Here is a 14,190-nt window from a genome sequence, read left to right as displayed (position 1 = left end):
TTTTATGACTTGTGGACTTCAACTCCCAGAATTCTTCAGCCAGTGTGCCTGGCTGAGGAATTCTGGGAGTTGAAGTCCACAAGTCATAAAAGGGCCAGGTTTGAAGACCCCTGCAGTAGTTGAAGCCACTAATATATCCTAGGAGGCTGATACGGAAATTGGAGTGCCAAGATGATGAGAAATAGAAGATGAAAAATAAGTTTGTATATTGGAATCTGGAGCTGAAATGAGGAAAGGAACCACTAAGAGGGAGGAAGCGGAAAGCAGATGCTCCTTAGACATTACTGTGTTTATTTTTTTGTTTCTGTAATGGCTAATACCTGTCAATAGGTGAGTAGCAATAAACGTACCATTCTTTTTTTAAAAAAATATTAGATTTTATAGGGTTAGGGATAAAATAGGGTCGGAATTAGGATTAGGGTTTAGGCTAGGGTTGGGATTGGGATAAGGACAGGGTTGGGGTCAACATTGGGGTTATCCCCCAGTGACCGTTTCAATATTTAACAAACAATATTGTCTGGGTATATATATTTAAGTAACGATAGTTAGGGGGACGCGGTGGCTCAGTGGGTTAGGACGCAGAGCATGTCGATCAGAAGGGTAATCGTCTGTTCCTCAGATGATGTGGGAGAAGGGGCAACCCTCTTGTCCAAGCCGTCTGCATAAAGGGGGTTTCTGCCCATTTTAAAATGCAACTGGTGCACGATTGAGAATGGTGGACGTGATATGCCTGTTGTAGCAACTGTTAACTGCCGTGGCTTCGATCGCTCGCGTATGTTATCTCTTATTTCTTTATACTTTTTATAATTCTTCATCTGCCTTTGAGAAGGCAGCATATTTGGCTTACCTTTATCTACGCCAGCGTTTTTCAACTTCAATAGGATAATCCTAGAAATAGGTGGACCAACTCCCAGAATCCCCCAGTCTGGGTTGCGGTGTCAATTCCCCATTGATCTGGATTGCAAAACACTAGACTGGGGTGGTGGTGGTTCCCAACTGGGGGTGCTTGCGCCCCCTGGGGGTGCGAGATAATATTCCAAAGGGTGCAAAAACTTGGGTTTTCAAAATTATAGTGTATATGCGTAATTCGTTGCCGTTATTTTGAACTTTTGTAAGGGGTACGAGAATATGTCAGAAGCGTTTTAGGGGTGCGGGGTATAGAAAAGGTCGGGAGCCGCTGCTCTAGAAAGTTATCAGATGATAGCAGGACGTCTCTTTCCTGCCATCTAATGGTCATCTGTAAATACGCAACCATATGCTTTTGCTATACATCTGGACATATCTGTAACATATGGTAGGTTGGGTTATGATCCATATTAGGAATCTTCTTGGCTAAGTGTGGATTTGATCCTGGATTATCTCACTGTACTACACTGAATAGTTTTAGTGACTTAAGTTGCAAGTAGTTGACATTTGCACTACAGAATAATACGTAGGTTGGTTAACAAATGTGTATTTTTTTTACCCTTCCTTGATTTATGCTTTACAAGAGAATATAATAGAAGAATTCCTAGTGAGAAAGAACAATCCTGTTCTTCAAGCATAAGAGGAGAGGAGTTGCTTCAGCTCCATTGTTAACTCTGCAAATAAAGAACTAGTGCTCTTGAGAGAAATCATTAATATGCACAACTTCAAAAATCTTGTATTTAGGGAGGCTTTTCAAATATATTACTGGCTTTCCTGCAGACTTTTTATGTGAGAGTGTTATGGGGTTATATTATCTGTCACCATATCAGTGACTTCAGGCAATGTGCAGGACCTGTGGGTTATGCATGTGTTCATTTAGGGAGGGTTTTCCATACAAGGTGGGAATTCCTTGGATTAGGGTCCCTACTCGCTTAAAACTTGTATGTCCTTTTGTTAGCCCAAATATGAAGTGGAAAAGAATTATAGTTTATGGATCTCGGCTTGACAGGAGTGGAATTACAGGATCTGAGTTCAAATGAGATCCTTTCCAATCTGGTGTATTCTGTTATTAAGTTATTTCTCAGAAAAGCCAAATAGAAGCTTTGGGGCAGTGTTCACTAGGAGGTCTTTGGTTGAATAAAGTTGGAAGAACTTCAGTTTACTCTTGTGTGTGCGAATACATCTGTACTATAATTGGAGATACAGATTTCAAGCCAAAGGGATGCTCTCTGGTGTGCAGTATTCCCTCTAAAATCAATACACAAAAGTTCATGTTCTTTTTTCTGAACATGATCTTCTAGTCACATGTGCTCTCACACATATTCAAATAGCGGCATGCTAAGAACTATGAGAAGCTATTAAATGCCTGATTATATTTTATGCGCTAGAGTGATGTACCCTGATGTATAATTCTAGTTCGACTAATTTTCTGGATTTTAACCTACTTTGAATGGACCTTGGTACCTTTCTTCCCAATCTTATTATGGCTATGAAATGACCTGGATGTGAAAAAGATAATGACCGTAATTTATTAAATGCGTTTGGCACCCAACTCCCAACAACTCTGGGTAGCTCATAACAATCAAACATAGAAAATCCAATAAAATCAGTAAAACAAAAAGAAAGGTAAAAAGATGGCAAGTGTGATGAAGTCAGATGTCTAACTCTGAGTGGATACGCAGGACACACTTGTTCTTGCTTGTTACATTTAAAGAACACAACACAACACAAAACAAAAATAACGTTTGTAGACTAGAAAAAGAAGATACTGTCTCATATCTCTGTTTCTCTATACACTTGGCAGGACTGTTAGGAAAAATGTCGTTCCCGGAACACACAGAAAGATCCTCAGAATTCTTTTAAAAATGGAGTCGGGGAACGGATGAAAAAAAAGAAAAAGGGAGCATTAAAAACAGCAAAGTTGAATGCTTCCCTGGCATCAAAGGTTGGAATAAGAATATTTAGTAAGTACATATTAAAACACATAAGCATTAATGCAGAGGTATGCACGCTGCAGCTCAATGCAGTTTTTCCAACCCTCATCGACCTCTTAAGTCAGGGGTGTCAAACTCAATTTCATTGAGGGCCGCATCAGCATTGCGGTTGCCCTCAGGGGGCCAGGAGGGCGTGGCCTACTGGGTGGGCATGGCTAGAGTGCGTATGGCCTACTGGGTGGGCGTGGCCAGCTCTGCATCCTTCGCATCAAGGGTGCCTATGGGGGCCTGGGCAGGAGTGGGACAGATCTGAGGGTCTCTGGCAGAAGGAGGGTCTCTGGGCCAGGGCCAAGGCAGTGGGGGCCGTTCCCTCACTGTTTCCAGGATGGCTTCGCGGGCCACATGAAACCACTTCGTGGGCCGGATCTGGCCCCCGGGCCTTGTGTTTGACATGTCTGCTTTATAAGATTGGCACACTGAAATGGGTGTATAAATACACCTTTTAAATGATAAAAACCTAAATACAAAATGTTCAGTTATCTCATGAGGTATTTACTTTAGTGTGATTTGAACCGTTAGATTCAAAGATTAAATATGGAGGATTTAACCAAGTTCATAAGTGTGGTTAGATTTATGATGCTCCTCAGATTGAGGATATGGCACATAGTGTATGTTACTGAATGCCAGATGTACTATAAAGCAAAGTGAGAGGTCAATATCTACAACAACATATTGAATGAATGATTCATTGGGATCCATAGATTTGAATAACATCAATGTGGTCCGAACCCAAATATTAATAAGTCTTTTTATTTGAATAAAACAATATAACCGAAGTGCATATATGCATTGGCTTGGAAAAAGCTTTAGGGATGATAAAGAAATATGAAATGCATTTTCTTGTAGTTTTGCTTTTCACTTTATTTTGTTGTGTTTTGATATGGCCTCATGACTAATTAATAAGTATATTATTGTTAATATTAGTATCCACATGACAATTTCTTCAAATGTCTCTGTAATGAAATTTGTGTCATTGTAAAAATTATAAAACGGTCTGTTTGAGAGGTAATGAATTCTTTCTAATGACTGCAATATTTGGAAAGAATATAATGAATAACATTATTTTAGATGCTGAACTGGAGAGCATTGAACTGATCCAACAAGCCAAAATTTTATTCTGAATATTATAGTAAACTAAAACTAAATAGGTCTAAAAAGATTTGTTTATCTTGCACAGGAAAAATATATTGAAAATCTGCAATTCTTTATGAACAGCCACTTTCAAACTGCAATCAAGCTGACCGAATTTTCTGAGGTGAACCAATAGACCAGGGGTGTCAAACTCAATTTCATTGAGGGCCACATCAGCATTATGGTTGCCCTCGGGTGGGGGGCGTGGCCAGGTGGGCATGACCAAGTGGGAGTGGCTGGGTGGGCGTGGCCAGCTCAATGATTGAGGATATGGCTATTCAGCGCAGCTAAATCAAAATGAAAGAAAGTTGGCAGCAGTGCCCCCGAGGGGCAGGCAGGGTGGCAAAAACAGTTTTTAGCGCTCAGCTCTACTATACCAGCAAATCAAGCAATCACACCAGGGTTACCCTTGTAGGTAGGTGCACTTGAAGCAGGCAGAGTGCCACTCAACCTGGTTCCCAGAGGGCCAATGTCCCCCTTCGGCCTCGAGGCCCCCCAAAAAGCCCTACTGGGGTGGGGCCGGATATTGGCTCATTGCAGGCACCCCGATGAGCATTGCATAGCCGTAAGACAGGTAGTCCTTGTTTAGCAACAGTACAGTTACAACAGTGGTGACAAAGTAACTTTGCAGCCAATCCTTGCATTTAGAACTTTTCCAGGTTTGTGTGGCAAATGGCAGCTGAAGTAAGATCCTAAGTCAGTTGCAGTTTCACTGAGTGACTGCATTGCTTAACAACCGAGTGGCTGGTCCCAATTGTGGTCGGTAAATGAGAACTACCTGTATTTCGATGTCCTTTTTGGTGGGGTAGAGGGCTTCAAATTCAGGAAACCTTCCTAAAAAAGGACCAGAGACTTACTTTCCCCAGGCTAGGAGTGCCCCTGAAGTACACACACTTGAACAGCAATTCAACACATAATCTCGCTTCTGTACCCATGCCAGCTTTTCAAAACCACACCGGCAGCAGGAGATCCCACTTCACTTTCCATTTTAAAGCTTTACCCTGTGCAGCAGAAACCCAGCAGCTGCAAAATTACCCATAACACAGCCTGGAATTAAAGGATTCTCCCCTCAGGTAGGCAGTTGAAGCAATTTTATGTTATACCGCCGTTTACCACAAATTTTGAGTGGGGCTTCTCGTTCCAACAAAATGGGCTGGCTCAGGAAGATCTCTCGTGACTTCAGGCATATGCCCGGAATCTCATTTTCTGTGAGCTGAACATTCTTGCCTGGATGTGATCCTTGCACTTCAAGCGCCCGGCACAGGAGCCCATGCGTGAAAGAAGCCCGGCAGAGGAGCCGGAGCGGCGAGCAGAGGCGCCCGGATCCGGGAAGGCCCTGGCAGAGACGTGCCCCCAGCAGCGGATTTGCAGCTGGAATGATTTTTCTTATCTTGGGTGACATTATTTAGATTATATATGGTTGGCATATACTACTGGCATTCTTGCTCATCCTTCCCTTCCCAAGAACATCTCCCTGCCACAATGAGGCAGCAGTAGGGTTCTATGAACTTATAAAACATTTAAGCATCATTCTAAAATGTACAGATTCACACTTAATGTTATGCCAGGATTTGAAAAAGCTACAATAATTCAGTTTATACGTAATAGTAATCTGTAATAAGTGAGTTCACATGTGCTTACAAAGCATATTACAACTTAGCAATATATATGAACTGGGACGGTCTAAAATTTTGGAATGGATTGTCAATTATAAAATAAAATTTAAGAGTTAAATGTTAATCTTAAATCTTACATGATCTTTTCTCCTGTATAGAGTGATTCCTATTCTTCATTGCTGGATGAAAGAGGGCACAGTGTTGCTGATGATATTTCTCGCAGTCAGGATGATAGCAACTGTCCTGAGTGTGCAGAAAAGTAAGTTGTATTGTCTTCAATGAAAAGAAAGTTAAGTGTATCATATTCATGGGATGGTAAATAGTTGATCCCACTTTCTTTCTAAAATAAAGTAGTGTCATTGTCATTAGCACTGTTTGACAAATATAATGAACAGTATCTACCGTTGTATTGACTTGGGAAGAGAGCCTTTTTGTATGCTAAAGATTCAGTTTTGGTATTCTGTTGTTGCTTGAGGGGTTTGTGTTCTGGGTGCTATTGGACACAATTTTTTTAGAAAGATAAGCTTTAGGAAATGTACCTTATTTTCCGACGACTTTTTAACCCATGAAAATCTTCTCAAAAGTCCGGGGTTGGGTTGTCTTATACACCGGGTGCTGAATCTTTAGGGACAGGACTGGCTGGAAAACCTGGAGCGGATCTCCCATTTAGTCTGCGCAGGGAAAGCGGGACCAATTGGAGTAGAAGCTGCAGTCTGTGATTTTTTACAGGCTGGGGTCTGGGCGTCTTTCCTTCTAAAGTTGAAGAGCAGCTGTAGTCTATCCCAACTTGAAAGGCAGGTGGGGAATGATGCAGCCAGAGCAGCTGCTTAGCTCTAAGGACACATTTGACTCAGGAACTGGGCGGGCTGGCTGGAAAACCTGGAGCGGATCTCCCATTTGGTCTTTTTTTTTTACAATCCCATTTATATCCTGCCCTTCTCCGAAGACTCAGGGTGGCTTACAATCTAAAGCACAAATCAATGTGCTTAGCAATGGCCTTCATTCTGTGTATATGCCTATTTATTAGGGCTTTCACCCCCCCCCCCCACAAGCAGCATTATTACAAAGTCAGCTTATTGCTCCCAACAATCTGGGTCCTCATTTTACCTACCTCGGAAGGATGGAAGGCTGAGTCAACCTTGAGCCTGGTGGGATGCGAACCTGCACTAATTGCAGGCAGCTGGTGTTACTTAAGGCTCTGCACAGGGAAAGCTTTGGAGTGAATTAGGAAAAGTGAAAAAGTGAATTAGGAAAATAGGAAACGGTTGCTGGAATTGGGTATGTGTAGTTTAACAAAGAGAAGGGTGAGGGGTGACATGATAGCAGTGTTCCAATATCTCGGAGGCTGCCACAAAGAAGAGGGAGCCAAGCTATTCTCCAAAGCACCTGAAAGCAGGACAAGAAGCAATGGATGGAAACTAGTCAAGGAGAGAAGCAACCTAGAACTGAGGAGAAACTTCCTGACAGTTAGAACAATTAACCAGTGGAACAACCTGCCTCCAGAAGTGGTGAATGCTCCAACACTGGAGGTTTTTAAGAAGAGACTGGACAGCCATTTGCCTGAAATGGTATAAGGTTTCCTGCCTGAGCAGGGGGTTGGACTAGATGACCTCCAAGGTCCCTTCCAACATTATTATTGTTATTTATTATTATTATTATTATTATTATTATTATTATTATTATTATTATTATTATTATTATCTCTCCTGGAAATTACAAAGGTCCAACCCCCACCACCTTGGCACCAGCCGGCTCAACAAGTGCAGGTGGGCTGGTGGAGCCCAGCAACCCTTGCAGCTCCTTAGCCCCTCCACAGCTCATTGGCCTCCTGCGGCTCCCAGGCAGCCTCCTCCCACTTCCAAAAAAAAAGGAGGACAAAAAATTCAATCAATCAATTCAAACTGCCCACCAAAAAAAAAACACCTTGCGAAGTTTGAATTGATTGGTTGAACTTTGGTTTGTGGGACATTGATTTGTGCTTAGATTGTAAGCTGCCCTGAGTTTTCCGAGAAGGGCGGGATATAAATGGGATTGAAAAAAAACAAACCCTCTGTGCTTCTAAAGACTGCACGGGGTGGCAACAGAGGAAGAGACTTGGGGACTGGAAAGGTGAGCGGGCCCTTTTTCTAACCTGCTTGCACGGGTGGGGGGGCGGCCAGTCTCGGGGTGCCCCGGGCCTGCCTCTTCCCCTGCCTGGCAGGTCTCCCCTTGCCCTGCTCCACCGCCCCCTCTGCTAGCCTGGGGCGGGGGTGCACCGGGGTCTTAGAAGCTTCCCCTGTCAGCCCCTGCCTTGCCTTTTGGCCGGGCCACGGGCGGCAGGTCTTACAAGAGGGTCCTCTGCGGGGCCTGCTGACCTCGGCAACAAGTCCAAGGCTTCGGTGCGGCTCCCCTGTCGCTTTTTGTGGAGGGACCCACAGGTGTTTCCCACCCCCCATGGAGATCCAGCAGCCTCAACCGCCCCCTTTTCTCAGCTGCCTGGCAGGGGGGGTCTGCTACGGAGGCGGCAGTCTGGCGTTGTTTCCCCACCACCACCTGTGTGTGTGTGTGTGTGTGAGAGAAAGACACCCGCGGGAATAGCTCGTAGGGGCGGCGGCAGCCTGGTGTTTGCATTTCTCTGTGTGTGGAGCTTCGTGGACCCGACACACAGGAGGGGGGGAAACGCCAGAACGCCGCTTCCCTACCAGCCATTCCCACGGGTCTGACACGCAGGGACAAGGGGGGAGAGAAACAACGCTGGACTGCCGCCGCTTCTACCAGCTCTGCAAGCCTCTGCCGCCCCCTTCTCTCGGCAGCCTGGCCCGGACGAAGGGACGCCCCTTCGAAGGCGGCGGCAGAGGCTTGCAGAGCTGGTAGAAGCAGCAGCAGTCCAGCGTTGTTTCCCCCCCCCTGTGTGTGTCTTTGTGTGTGTGTGTGTGTGTGTGTGAGAGAGAGAGAGAGAGCTGTGGGAATGGCTGGTAGGAAAGCGGCGTTCTGGCGTTTCCCCCCCTCCTGTGTTTCGGGTCCAGGTGGGGAACACACACACACACACACACACACACACACACCGGACTGCCAACTCACTGCAGGACAAGAGTTACACTAATATCCATGAAATGCTAGAATACAGTCATTAAAGAGAGGATGCCAAAGGAGGGACAAAATGAAGTGTGAATGACAAAAATTGAATTGAATTGTTGAATTCTTACTGGAGCAATGAAGACATTGGTGGCCTCAGCCAGGCTGAATGAAGGGATTTCTTTGTTTTTTTATTCGTTGTCATGCCCTTGCCACAGCTTCCTCAAAGGAGATTCTGTTTCTTCAGCCTGATTTATGCAAGTCTAGCCAAAGCCATTTAAACGCCTGTCCCAACAAAGCAAAGTATATGAAGCTCCTTAAATGCACAGTGACAAATGATGGTCTGCGTAGGGTCAGTGTTTTCCATAAGGCTCACACCACCAGCATTTTGAGTTCAGATATGATCAGGTTACAGCTTTTCTGCTTGCCATGTTACTATGGCCCAGGTGGTTATGTTTTTTGGCATGTGTGACAAAGGATTCCCTCCTTCAAGTTTCAGAATTTTGGAAGCTGATCATTGTGTAGCATTCACTGACCCCTTGTTAGCTGCAAAGTTGGGTAGAAATTGAGTGGATTGGAAAACTGCACAATGCCTGCAGTTTCTTGATATAGCTCCTAAGAGCCAGTCATTACCAGCCAGTTTTGTTGTTGGGAATTGTTGCTTGAGAACCATTAGGAAAAGGTGTAAGGAGCAGTGCCCGGCAAAGTAGCTCACGCGTGAAAGAAGCCTGGCAGAGGAGCTGGAGCGGCGAGCACAGGCGCCCGGCCCGGATCCTGGAAGGCCCTGGCAGAGACGTGCCCCCAGCAGCGGAGCGTATTCTCCTGCATCTCTACGCCTCCTGTCCTCCTCATTGAGCCTCCCTGTGTGGTAGGACAGAGTCATGGCTTCCTTACTTGTCCCCTGCAGTGAAACAATGAAATTGCTCCAATTTTTGTCCAGGGAAGCCAGGTCTGGGAATAAAGGGAATTTCCCCCAGCTCTTTGTCCATTTCTATACATCCGTGAGCTTTCCATTGAGGTGAATGGAAGAGGGATCCCTCTGCTGGCAAGTGTTGGTATTTTTCTCTGATTTTTAGATGGCCCCGACTGAGCATGCTCAGAATTCATTTGAGCCCAGGAGGCGGAGGGAGCGGATGTCTCTCTCTCTGCCTCTGGGCCAGGCCTAGGACTGCAGGCCGGGACCTGGGCCAGGCTTGCAGGCCGGGACCTGGGCCTGGGCCCGAAGAGGGGATGAAGGCCGCAGAAGCCCTGAAGATTCCTCCGGGAGCCCCCCCGGCACTGGAACACTCCCCGGGTGGCGAAGCCTGCAGGATGGGGCCGGGATGGCCCAGAGATGCTGAAGTTCGCCAGGAGGAGCCCATCGCTGGTCCTGAAGACCATGGAGGCGGTTGAAGACGGCGCTGGAGGTGGCGACCTCGTCCGGAGGCCCCCAGAAGGCCATCTGGTAAGCAGGGTGTCTGAGCGGTGGCATAGAGTAGGCCGGAGGACCCCGGGGGATCCCCAGAGGCCCTCTGGCATTGCAAGACGTAGCTGGGAGGCTCTGGGCCGGACGCCTCCTGGTAGTTAGGCTCTGGGGAAAGGGTTGGAGGCCCCGGAGTTCCTTCGGAGGCCCTCTGGAGATGCAGGGCGCAGCTGTGGAGCTCCGGACTGGACGCCCCCCTGTAGTCAGGCTCCTGGAGGTAGCGAGGGAGGCTGCCGTCCTTGATTGAAGACTCCTGGTCACAATCGGGGACCTCCTGCCATCTGTCTCAAAGGGTTCTTGCTGGAACCTCCAGGCATCTCGCTGCTGGTGCTGGCTTGGAAGCGTTGCCTCAAACCATCCTCTGCTACCAATTTGTGAGAGGTCTCACAAGACCGATGGCTCGTTGAAGTGCTTCCAAGAAAAAGGCAGCACGCAGGGATGCAATCAGGTGAAGCTTTACTTAGATATAAAGCAGAGAGAGAGAGTTCCCTGGCATGGAGGCACCCATGCCTGGATTGAACCCATGGATCAGTTCCTAAAGGGAGCTAGAAGAAGAGCTAAAGAGGGGTCCCCGGCCCCTCCCTTACCAATGAGAGAGAGGGGGCTGGAGGGCCATTAACTCTCTCCAATGGGGTTGCAGGGGCCGGAGACCCCTGACCCACCAGTGGGAGCAAAGGTGCCTCTTTGCTCCCATCTGATGACCTTTTGGGGAATTGCCATGGCTGGCACAAAACATCTAACATTTCTTTTCATTGAAGATAATACAACTTACTTTTCTGCACACCTAGGACACTTGCTATCATCCTGATTACAAGAAATATCATCAGCACTTTCATCCAGTGATGAATAGAAATCACTCTACGCAGGAGAAAAGATCATGTAAGATTTAAGATTAACATTTAACTCTTAAATTTCATTTTATAATTGACAATCCATTCCAAAATTTTAGACCGTCCCAGTTCATATATATTGCTAAACTCTAACATGCTTTGTAAGACAACGTATGTGAACTGACTTATTACAGATTACTTGAGATTGCTTGGGTGCAACCGCTTCGGCCTAGTGCTCCTTAGACAGCCTTGGGGCTGGCTGTGGGGCCTTTCTCTCTTTCCGTGTGCAGGCCCCTTCTGAGGTGGCACCTGGTGGATTGTCCTTTGTACCTGGGCCCTCAGGGGAGAAGTATGGCAAACCATTTACGATGGTAACACTCCCAATGAACACCTGGTCCCGAGTGACATGACCTCCCCCTTTGCGAAATAAAACCTCCACCCTGTCATCATCACATAACTTGAAAATGCTTAACAGATTGTTGGCAATGGAGAGAGCATGCAATAGGCCTTCAACATTTCCCAGCCCTGGTACAGAGACAGTGCCCTCCCCAACAACCAAAGCCTTATTACCATTGGCAGCCTTGACAGAGGAGTTAATCCTCCTCAACCTTTTAAAACCTTGTTTCATGTTGGTAATATGAGATGAAGCTCCAGAGTCCAGTAACCACAGGCCAGTGGGGCTACCAGCCTTTGTGGCGGGGGTGAGAGCACAAGTACATACAAAATTGCCCTTAGCACCACCATAGCCCCCGCCACGCCCCCTTCTCTGCCCCTTGCCCTTTCCTTGTTTGGAACCACGCTTGGGGCCTTGCTGGCAATGGGGGCAGTCCTTCTTCAGATGCCCCTCAGAGCCACAGATGAAACACTTAAGTAGAGCATTGACCTGCTCTGAGTTGTGGTGCCTCCTGCTGGCGCGCTGAGTGGTGGCTCTGGAGTATTATCCTGCATCTCTACGCCTCCTGTCCTCCTCATTGAGCCTCCCTGTGTGGTAGGACAGAGTCATGGCTTCCTTCCTGGTCCCCTCCAGTGAAACAATGAAATTGCTCCAATTTTTGTCCAGGGAAGCCAGAATGACAGCGATCGTGTTCGCCTCAGTTACAGGGTGGTCTCTGAGCATCAGTTCTGCCCTGAGCGCCTTCAATTTTCCCAGGTGTTCTGCCATGCTGGCCCCAAACCTCAGCTTGGTGTTATAAAACTGAGATGTGAGTCTGGCGGTCGAACCGAGGCTGTCGTTGTTGAATAAATCATATAATAACCCCCAAACTTCGGCCGCTGTGAGCCCATCTGGAATGCTGGGGTACAGGTTAGCATCCAGTGAGCTCAGTAGAGTGATATATGCTTTTCTATGATACCACTCTTCTTGGAGTCCCCAGGGAAGAGGTGGGGGGGTCTAGAACCATCTCTAGAGTCCCTTCCTTTAATAGACATACCTGCACTTCTTTATTCCAGCTGCTGAAATTCTCCCCCCCCCACCCAAGGTGCAGTTTTTCAAAATTATTTGAGAGGGTAGAAGCAGATGTAGAGGTCTGGGAATAAAGGGAATTTCCCCCAGCTCTTTGTCCATTTCTATACATCCGTGAGCTTTCCATTGAGGTGAATGGAAGAGGGATCCCTCTGCTGGCAAGTGTTGGTATTTTTCTCTGATTTTTAGATGGCCCCGACTGAGCATGCTCAGAATTCATTTGAGCCCAGGAGGCGGAGGGAGCGGATGTCTCTCTCTCTGCCTCTGGGCCAGGCCTAGGCCTGCAGGCCGGGACCTGGGCCTGGGCCCAAAGAGGGGATGAAGGCCGCAGAAGCCCTGAAGATTCCTCCGGGAGCCCCCCCGGCACTGGAACACTCCCCGGGTGGCGAAGCCTGCAGGATGGGGCCGGGATGGCCCAGAGATGCCGAAGTTCGCCAGGAGGAGCCCATCGCTGGTCCTGAAGACCATGGAGGCGGTTGAAGACGGCGCTGGAGGTGGCGACCTCGTCTGGAGGCCCCCCGAAGGCCATCTGGTAAGCAGGGCGTCTGAGCGGTGGCATAGAGTAGGCCGGAGGACACCGGGGGTTCCCCAGAGGCCCTCTGGCATTGCAAGACGTAGCTGGGAGGCTCTGGGCCGGACGCCTCCTGGTAGTTAGGCTCTGGGGAAAGGGTTGGAGGCCCCGGAGTTCCTTCGGAGGCCCTCTGGAGATGCAGGGCGCAGCTGTGGGGCTCCGGACTGGAAGCCCACCGGTAGTCAGGCTCCTGGAGGTAGCGAGGGAGGCTGCCGTCCTTGATTGAAGACTCCTGGTCACAATCGGGGACCTCCTGCCATCTGTCTCAAAGGGTTCTTGCTGGAACCTCCAGGCATCTCGCTGCTGGTGCTGGCTTGGAAGCGTTGCCTCAAACCATCCTCTGCTACCAATTTGTGAGAGGTCTCACAAGACCGATGGCTCGTTGAAGTGCTTCCAAGAAAAAGGCAGCACGCAGGGATGCAATCAGGTGAAGCTTTACTTAGATATAAAGCAGAGAGAGAGAGTTCCCTGGCATGGAGGCACCCATGCCTGGATTGAACCCATGGATCAGTTCCTAAAGGGAGCTAGGAGAAGAGCTAAAGAGGGGTCCCCGGCCCCTCCCTTACCAATGAGAGAGAGGGGGCTGGAGGGCCATTAACTCTCTCCAATGGGGTTGCAGGGGCCGGAGACCCCTGACCCACCAGTGGGAGCAAAGGTGCCTCTTTGCTCCCATCTGATGACCTTTTGGGGAATTGCCATGGCTGGCACAAAACATCTAACATTTCTTTTCATTGAAGACAATACAACTTACTTTTCTGCACACCTAGGACACTTGCTATCATCCTGATTACAAGAAATATCATCAGCACTTTCATCCAGTGATGAATAGAAATCACTCTACGCAGGAGAAAAGATCATGTAAGATTTAAGATTAACATTTAACTCTTAAATTTCATTTTATAATTGACAATCCATTCCAAAATTTTAGACCGTCCCAGTTCATATATATTGCTAAACTCTAACATGCTTTGTAAGACAACGTATGTGAACTGACTTATTACAGATTACTTGAGATTGCTTGGGTGCAACCGCTTCGGCCTAGTGCTCCTTAGACAGCCTTGGGGCTGGCTGTGGGGCCTTTCTCTCTTTCCGTGTGCAGGCCCCTTCTGAGGTGGCACCTGGTGGATTGTCCTTTGTACCTGGGCCCTCAGGGGAGAAGTATGG

The 14,190-nt window shown here is 47.6% G+C and overlaps 1 long non-coding RNA gene across 1 annotated transcript; it reads left to right on the top strand.

The window, feature by feature from the left end:
- Window positions 1-4,091: 4,091 nt before the first annotated feature.
- On the top strand, window positions 4,092-5,907 carry LOC310637478. Its single transcript, XR_014491932.1, has 3 exons — window positions 4,092-4,155; window positions 4,972-5,104; window positions 5,806-5,907. It is a non-coding gene; the product is annotated as an uncharacterized lncRNA (long non-coding RNA).
- Window positions 5,908-14,190: the final 8,283 nt, after the last annotated feature.

Source organism: Vipera ursinii (assembly GCF_947247035.1).
Source record: "Vipera ursinii genome assembly, chromosome: 3".
NCBI classification, from domain to species: domain Eukaryota; kingdom Metazoa; phylum Chordata; class Lepidosauria; order Squamata; family Viperidae; genus Vipera; species Vipera ursinii.
This window is presented reverse-complemented; position numbering and strand designations above follow the sequence as displayed.